The sequence below is a fragment of the Babylonia areolata genome, chromosome 24 (genome assembly GCF_041734735.1).
Source record: "Babylonia areolata isolate BAREFJ2019XMU chromosome 24, ASM4173473v1, whole genome shotgun sequence".
NCBI lineage: Eukaryota > Metazoa > Mollusca > Gastropoda > Neogastropoda > Buccinidae > Babylonia > Babylonia areolata.
Genome location: NC_134899.1, coordinates 49,486,460 through 49,495,588, shown reverse-complemented (window position 1 = coordinate 49,495,588; position 9,129 = coordinate 49,486,460).

Genomic DNA, 9,129 nt, shown 5'->3' with positions numbered 1-9,129 from the left:
TCTGAAAAAAAAATTAATGGAAGCAGAACACCTGATAAGCTTTATCTAATTTTTAAAATGTGAAAAAAAACCCAAAAAACATGTAAGCACAGCATAATGAAGACATAAATCTATGGACAGAAACTAACACATTAATTCTACATTATTCCAAAAGTCGCATGTGCTCACTCACCTAGAGCGAACACGGGTCCATCACTTGGAAAGCGGTCATACTGCTGGCACCTTTCAAAACGATACTCTTTGCAGGTACCAGCAAATGCCACTCCCCATTTTCTTTTCCGTGACCCACCATTCTGCCCAGGATTTCCATCCCGTTTCAGAATGGAGGGAGGGGTCACAGACGAGGCAGGAGGGGTCACAGCCTGACCGGTAGTCTCCCGGGCTTTCATCCGCCTGAGGCGGAGCCTGTTGGCCTTTATGTGGAGCCGCAAGATTTCCGACTCCAGCCTCAGGCGGATCATGTGAGCCTCCTGTCTCAACCGAAACATTTCGGCGTGAGACATTGTAATCTGAAACAAAGCGCCCAGATATATAAACTGTTAATAAAAATAAATAGCTTTTTGAGCAGTTGGCGAAACTGACGGTTGGGTAAAAAGATTATCGACATACACGAACATTACACTACGTACAAATTTTATCATTCATAAACTAAGGGAGACAAAGATGGGGATTTTTTTTAATTTTTATTTTTTAGCAGATTCCCTTTTTCTTTTGCAAGCGTTTCTAAAAGCCCTCTTCTTAATTTTTACTTGCTTTTAATTGGCACCAGTGATGTTGTAGTCTTATTCTTTTTCTCAACTTATCTGCATTTCCTTTATTTATATTTTCGTATGGTTATATATATATATATATATCTGTGTGTGTATCTGACGCCTCAATTTATCTAGCCACTCAACCCTTAGAAATACTCTGTAAAAAAGATACTGTTAATTACTGAAGCCAAGACTATATGCACGGAATGCTCAGTCGGTGGAACAGTTGGCATGAATCTAAAGGCAGCAAGTCACCCAACAACCAAGTCACCGCTACCACACCAGGCAGACTAACGTTATGCAGATATCAATTATTATAAGTATTCATATGACACCCAGACGTATTATATCAATAATACTGACGACACGTATCATAGGATAATGAAGCAGATGACATAGTATGCAGACATTTATACATGATATTGGAATATATATACCATGCTAACAAGGAAACATTTTCGTTGGTGCATCTGTTAATTGCTTTGTGTCGATTCACGGTGTCTTAAAGTCTTTGGGTCTTTAAAACCCGACTTTTTAGCTGTTGTTTCAAGCAGCCAACACTTCGACCCCAAAACAATCTACTAAATTCACACGCCTTTTGTTAACTTCTGTGTATACGTGCAGAAAAAAAAAAGAAAGAAAGAGAGAGACAGAGAAGGTGCTCTGTGGACTTGCATGCAGCCGAGGCCTTATAACATCAAGTGGAAAAAAATCAGAATATGTTAATAAATAGTATAAGTGTGTGCGTGAGTGTTGAATTTGGTATGGCTGTCATTTATTTTCTTTGAAATAGCTTCTTAAAACAAACAAACAAAACAAAAAACAAAAACAAAACAAAAGAAAAAAAGTTTTAAACATATCTGCGTGTGTTTTTTCCATTAAACATCATTTGCTCTGTGTGTGTGTGTGTGTGTGTGTGTGATTTGGCGCCAATGAATAATCAGCCACTCACCCGTAGGATAAACTGTTCGTGTTAAAGAATTAGAAAAGGTGGTTAACTCAGCCAAGACTTTATAAAACAATGATCAATCAGTGTATCTGTGGATGTCTGTGTGACAAGCAGTTTGATGTACACACGAAACAAAGAAGTCACCGGTACCCACACCCAAACAAGTAACATCAGTCAGCAACGTGGACACAACAGCCTATCAGTCAGCAACGTGGACACAACAGCCATCAGTCAGCAACGTGGACACAACAGCCATCAGTCAGCAACGTGGACACACAACAGCCATCAGTCAGCAACGTGGACACATAACAGCCATCAGTCAGCAACGTGGACACACAACAGCCATCAGTCAGCAACGTGGACCCATAACAGCCATCAGTCAGCAACGTGGACACACAACAGCCATCAGTCAGCAACGTGGACACACAACAGCCATCAGTCAGCAACGTGGACATAACAGCCATCAGTCAGCAACGTGGACACAACAGCCATCAGTCAGCAACGTGGACACAACAGCCATCAGTCAGCAACGTGGACACATAACAGCCATCAGTCAGCAACGTGGACATAACAGCCATCAGTCAGCAACGTGGACACAACAGCCATCAGTCAGCAACGTGGACATAACAGCCATCAGTCAGCAACGTGGACATAACAGCCATCAGTCAGCAACGTGGACACACAACAGCCATCTTTTAGTCAGCAACGTGGACATAACAGCCATCTTTTAGTCAGCAACGTGGACACATCATGTAACAGCCCACTGATATGTAGACATATTCTATTTTTAGATCAGCCTCTCGAACCAAACATCTTTGTGCTCTGTGGGTTAGCTGTACACGTGGAGCGGTAGCCGGCTTTGTGGCTGGGAAGCGAGTGTCTGCGAGCTCACCGTCCCGCATGGGCCGGGCTTTTTGTTTTTGCCTTTGAGGTACAATACAATACAATACAATACAATACAACTCTATTCATCCATTTGGAAATTGTGCATCCACAGGCTCGTCACTCACCCTTCACAATAACTCAGCCAACAGCCAAGTCCAACACATTCATAGTAACATGTCAAGCTAAGTTAGACATAGATCATGGATAATCTATGTACCAACGCCACAGAGACGATAATTCGAGGTCCTGTGTGCGACATGTATCATACTTAGCGCACGAAAAAGAAACCACGGCAAGAAAATGGTTGTCCCGGCCTGGCAAAAATCTGAAGAACAATCCAGACAGAAAAACTGAAAAGAAAGAAAAATAATCAAGGGTGACGCGCGGCGGCGCTGTGGCTAGGCACTGTCCTCCGGGGCAGCAGCCCGATTTTCACGCAGAGAAATATGATGTGACAAAAAATATTACTCCATACAGTCTAGAACACTAGGCTGTAATGATAAACAAACAACACATCTCCCGTGTCCCGTCAACACCCACTCCACCACCCCCACCCTCAGTCCTCCCTTCATCACTGTGCCTTCACCCCCACCCTGCAGTCCCCCCTTCATCACTGTGCCTTCACCCCCACCCTGCAGTCCCCCCTTCATCACTGTGCCTTCACCCCCACCCTGCAGTCCCCCCTTCATCACTGTGCCTTCACTCACACCCTGCAGTCCCCCCTTCATCACTGTGCCTTCACCCCCACCCTGCAGTCCCCCCTTCATCACTGTGCCTTCACCCCCACCCTGCAGTCCCTCCTTCATCACTGTGCCTTCACCCCCACCCTGCAGTCCCTCCTTCATCACTGTGCCTTCACCCCCACCCTGCAGTCCCCCCTTCATCACTGTGCCTTCACCCCCACCCTGCAGTCCCCCCTTCATCACTGTGCCTTCACCCCCACCCTGCAGTCCCCCCTTCATCACTGTGCCTTCACCCCCACCCTGCAGTCCCCCCTTCATCACTGTGCCTTCACTCACACCCTGCAGTCCCCCCTTCATCACTGTGCCTTCACCCCCACCCTGCAGTCCCCCCTTCATCACTGTGCCTTCACCCCCACCCTGCAGTCCCCCCTTCATCACTGTGCCTTCACTCACACCCTGCAGTCCCCCCTTCATCACTGTGCCTTCACTCACACCCTGCAGTCCGCCCTTCATCACTGTGCCTTCACCCCCACCCTGCAGTCCGCCCTTCATCACTGTGCCTTCACCCCCACCCTGCAGTCCCCCCTTCATCACTGTGCCTTCACTCACACCCTGCAGTCCGCCCTTCATCACTGTGCCTTCACTCACACCCTGCAGTCCGCCCTTCATCACTGTGCCTTCACTCACACCCTGCAGTCCGCCCTTCATCACTGTGCCTTCACCCCCACCCTGCAGTCCGCCCTTCATCACTGTGCCTTCACCCCCACCCTGCAGTCCGCCCTTCATCACTGTGCCTTCACCCCCACCCTGCAGTCCCCCCTTCATCACTGTGCCTTCACCCCCACCCTGCAGTCCCCCCTTCATCACTGTGCCTTCACCCCCACCCTCAGTCCGGCAACCCTCGCCGCCACACTTCTATCCGGCAGGACATTTTTATCATGGAAAGACACGTGGTTCTGGGGACCCAAATAAACACACCGGCTGAAGAAAGCGACAAAACACTGGTGATCACTCGTCAGTGTAACATCACAATATCAACCGGCCCAGCTTCTGCACTGATCCATGCCGCTGTTGAGGCAACACAAACCTAGCAGGCAAAACGCAGTGACGGAATATTCAAACAGAAAAAATAAAGTTTGTTATCAAGTTAGCTTAAATGAAAACCTTAACATAATAACACACTGAATAGGTCAACGATTTATAGGCGAAGCAACTGAGGCAGACTAAACTGAGATTCGGCATGTCAGTTCCATTTCGTGGACTGTCTGTGAATGGAATGACCATGGCGGATCGTGTTTTGTGTCAGTGTGATACACGTGTTCCTGCCTTTGTCCCCTTAATCCCGGGATGTTTGTTGGACCGACACCAACGTCGCACTACAACTTGATATATCTTGTTAATAAAGAAAACAAAAACCAAACTTACGTCTATATACTCCGTACGCTTCAACGGGAAAACGAATGAATCAGTTGACGAAGATGGCTTGTCTTGATCGAAGCGTGAAGCGTCTGTCTCCGGCTGACCGTCGATATCGAAGTGAACGACGTGTTTTCAGGAAAGAACCCACCTGACTTTTGAGCAACAACACGTGACCAATCAGAGCAACAACCAATCAGAATTGCGACTTTGAGCAGCAACCAATCAGAATTGCTACTTTTCTGTCTCGCATTGCATGGCGGGATATATCACTTCAGGGTTGTTGAGTTTGTAGAGAAGATGGCGTCACGCGCGGTGCATTGTGGGATGTGACGCCATGTTTTAGAGCGCAGGGAACACAAACTAACTGACCCGACGCTGTGCTACGGCCGGTACGATCGTCTCAACTAGGACAATGAGCGATGCCACTCACTTGCTGCATTATCGGTTGGACAAATCGAGGATACAGTACTGATTCGGGACCCAGTGGGCATCGGTTTTTTTTTTTTTTCGAAACTAGTTCGGAGTAGCCTACTTTTCAAAGAAAAACACCGAAAACTGAAACAAGATATAATGTCTTCAGATTACGTTATGACTGAGGTGAACATCAAACCAGACGTCCACACACACACAGACACAGACACACACAGACACACAGACACACACACACACACACACACACACACACACACACACACACGATTTTGTTTGTTGGTTTTTTTGTTTGTTGGTTTTTTGTTGTTGTTGTTTTTTTTTTGGGGGGGGGGGTGTTTGTTTTTTGCTGCCCCATCATCTGCACCGTTTCAGTGGCATTGCTCCCACGCCGCTCATTTAGATTCCCCCATACACGGCCACACCCGGGTTCGTCCGTCACAGTTCCAACGTCGGCAGTCCGCAGGGAACCATCGATGTTAGGTCGCCAGGAGGCCACACACCAGAGGATACCCTGCACTGCTGCTGAGTCACTTCGGTGGTGTTCAGTGGTGCCTGTTCTGATTCAACGTACTTAGGACACCACCTACTCTAACGACAATAATGGCTTAGTCGCGGAGCCAGACTGAGTGAGCGTCCCTCCCAGAGTGGGGACCGCCACCACGTCCCTCAAACAACAGCCCCCCATGAATCTGCCGACACTGAAGACATTGACAGGACTCACCCCAAGCACAGAAGTGGAGGGGTATCGAAACTGAGGTCACTATGAGAACAGGGCATGAAAGGTCACAGACTTTGGGACTGTTTTTTTTAATTTTTATATTGATGATGATGGAGGAGGATGACGATGACGATGTTGCTATGGAGGTCCATTTTGGTTTGGGACTGCGTGACAAGGATGTACTCTACGCTTCCTGTCATAATGATATCCCGGCGTTAACCAGGCCCGAGGGATACAGACACTTGCAGTGATGGTCAGGTAATTAGAGCAACACACCCAAAGACGCATCCTTGAAGTGGATAACACTCGACTGTGTGTTTCCAGTCTCCCCATTTAAGCCCACAGCACACTCAACTCTGGGTAGGAGCCGGCCACGGGCCGAAAAACCCACCTCCGCTGGGATTCGAACCCGCGTCCTCCCAGCCGTCAGTCCGCGACGCTAACCACTTCGCCACGGCGGCTGGTACGACCTGGACGATTGTTGTCTGAAAGTGGGCACAACAGTTACAATGTTGACAAACATGCCTGATTTCCCGGCCTTTCAAGATGACTTAAAGTCAAGGCAGATCTCATTTTAAGAAGAAAAAAAAAAAGCGCCCAACAAATGATTTTGACTTTAAACAGCCTCGGGTCACCGATGCTTTGTGTCTTTATATAGTATTGGGCACGCTTTCAGAAACTCTTGACAAATGAACCAGTCTGCATCTCTGATTTTCAAACGAATCTGAAATCAGTCCTCATCCTTGCTTGACGGTCACACTCGGCCGCCATCACATCATGTTCATCTCATCATCGCTCAAACCTGTCGTGAAACTTTGGCAAACGATAACACTGTTTATGACGATGATAGTTTTGTTGTTCTAATAAGCACTATTACGCTGTACTGCCCGAAGCCTATTCTTTATGGCATCACAAACTCCATCACTCTTAATTTCTCTCCGATGATATTGTGATTATGATTCTGAATTAGCAGATGATTCCACCATGGCTGGTGCATGCATGGGCCCACCGGGTATTTTCAGTCTGTTTTCATAACCCATCACATTCTTGCAACGGACTGTTTTGGCCTAATCTCTCACTCGTATATTTGACAAAGGGGGTGGTAGTGATGAGTTTAACGACCTGCTGGCATTGCGCCCTTAAGGTCAAGTTGATCGTGGCTGTGGTCTTTCTCCATGAAAGGTTAATGTAGTCGAGGCGTTGAGTCCTGGTGTCCGGTGAGGGTGTAGTCCTGGCTGACGGTCGGGGGGGGGGGGCGGGGGGGGTGTCCTCACTGGGTCCTGGCTGCTCTCGGGGTGGTCCTGAGTTCGTTGGGGATGGTTTCTGGTCGTCCATCAGTGGGTGCTGTCCCTTTCTTGTTCACAGATTCAAACACACACTCCGTAGGCATGCATACAGCCATGCATTCTTCACTCACACGCACATACGATCACAGTCGAGCGGTCAGAATCGGTCCCTGTTCCCCGCATCAGTGTGTGTGGTGGCGCAGTGGAAAGAACCACGACGCAGTGGCTGAGGACGGCTGGGAGTCGGTGAGGGTTCTCACAGGCCCCAGCCCAGGGTAGGGTTGGGTTGGAGGAAATCCTGGACTCAAAGGTCGTCAGTGGCCGGGTTTTTCTGTAAACCCATAGCTGGGTCAGGGTGCTAGCGAAGAGTGTGTAGTGTCAGTGCAACTTGCGCCAACGCTGCCACGTGCACATTTGGTGTACTGAAGGACGTTCCTGCGGCACTTGGTCCTGGTCTTTCTCAGGACCCTGAGGTTTGCCCGTGGCGTGCGGAGGCTTTCTATTCGATCTTCCCCTTGGTCGGGAGAAATAGCCACCCGTTTGTCTCAGTGCGGGCAACTGAACGGGTGAGTTTTCATATGTTCTTTTCTCGAGTCAATTCCAAAGCGGCGGTTCGACCTTGCTTTGGATTTCTGCCTGGGATAACCCCAAGTCAGTGTACTTGTTTTTCAAGGTGACAAAGGGGACTGATTCGAACCACTGACCGTCCGAACTTCACTTCAGAGTGTGACCACTCGGCGATCCCAAAGCCGCACACGGATTGACAGTTAGATTGACATGAGGCTAAAACTGAATCTCAGTTACCTGATCGACGGCTATCCTTAGTGCGCCAGCGACAATCTCTATCACCCCACGCGTCCCATATTTGATCATTCCCACCCCATCAACATATCGGCATATGTCTCATGTGAAATTCGAGTAATTTCCAGCTTTCCTTCATCACGTGATATTTGAGTAGGCCATAATATATTGGGCCTGTCATGAGTTCATCTTCACCCCCCAAATCATTACTGTTATCAGCCTTCTCTCAGTTTCATATTCAGTTTGTCAAGGAGACGTCACTGCATTGAACGGACAAATTCGCCGTATCCGCTACACAACAGTCTACCAGGCAGATGCCTGACAGCAGCATAACCCAACGCGTTAGTCAGGCCTTGAGTGTGAGCATATATATGTGTGTACCTATCACAGTGGATTTTTTTTCGACAGAATTTGCCGAGGACAACACTGCTTTTGTTGTCATGGATTCATTTTCTCCCCACTCTTAGCCCATTAAAATTAACAGGTCGCACACTAAGTTTAATTCACAAAGATTTATCTACATCTCCTCCCCCCTCAATAGACTGTCCCCCTTGAAACTTGGGTGAGTTTATACCCACTGACTTTAACTTATTTATAGATATAACCCACTGGGATTATGTTTACTACAGGACGATGTTCAAAAGCGGACTGGGCCTTTTTAGAGGAATTAGAGAACGAATTTGGAGACTTTCATTATCTGTGGAGACCCTGTTGCAAGATCGAAGTTGTGAGACCAACACCAACACACAATGACTCGCACTTGAAGGAATGATAGGGGAAATTCTTCTTAGCCCACAACAACCACATCCCCACCTCGCCTTGGAACAAGACAAGGGGACAGTGACAGTGTGATCGACATCGCTCTAACATCTCCAAAATTCTGAGCAGGAATGAATGCAGAGACGCTTCCACACCAAGGCTGTGATCACCTCCCGGTAGTTTTCAGTCTACAGAAACTATCAGATAAACCCTGTATGAAACCGCGTAATCCATTTCATGTATGTAAACAAAGAGACAACCATCACAGAAAAATCAAGACGCAGAAGAAACAAAAGAACGGCGCTGAACCGGAAGCGAACTATTCAGCCCGCATGGTGGAATACTGACACAGAGAGAGTCTGGATAGAAAAACATGCGGCTGTCAAACTTTGGCAAAAAGAAAGAACAAAGGCTAGAAATTGAAACAAAAAAGAAAAAAAACAAC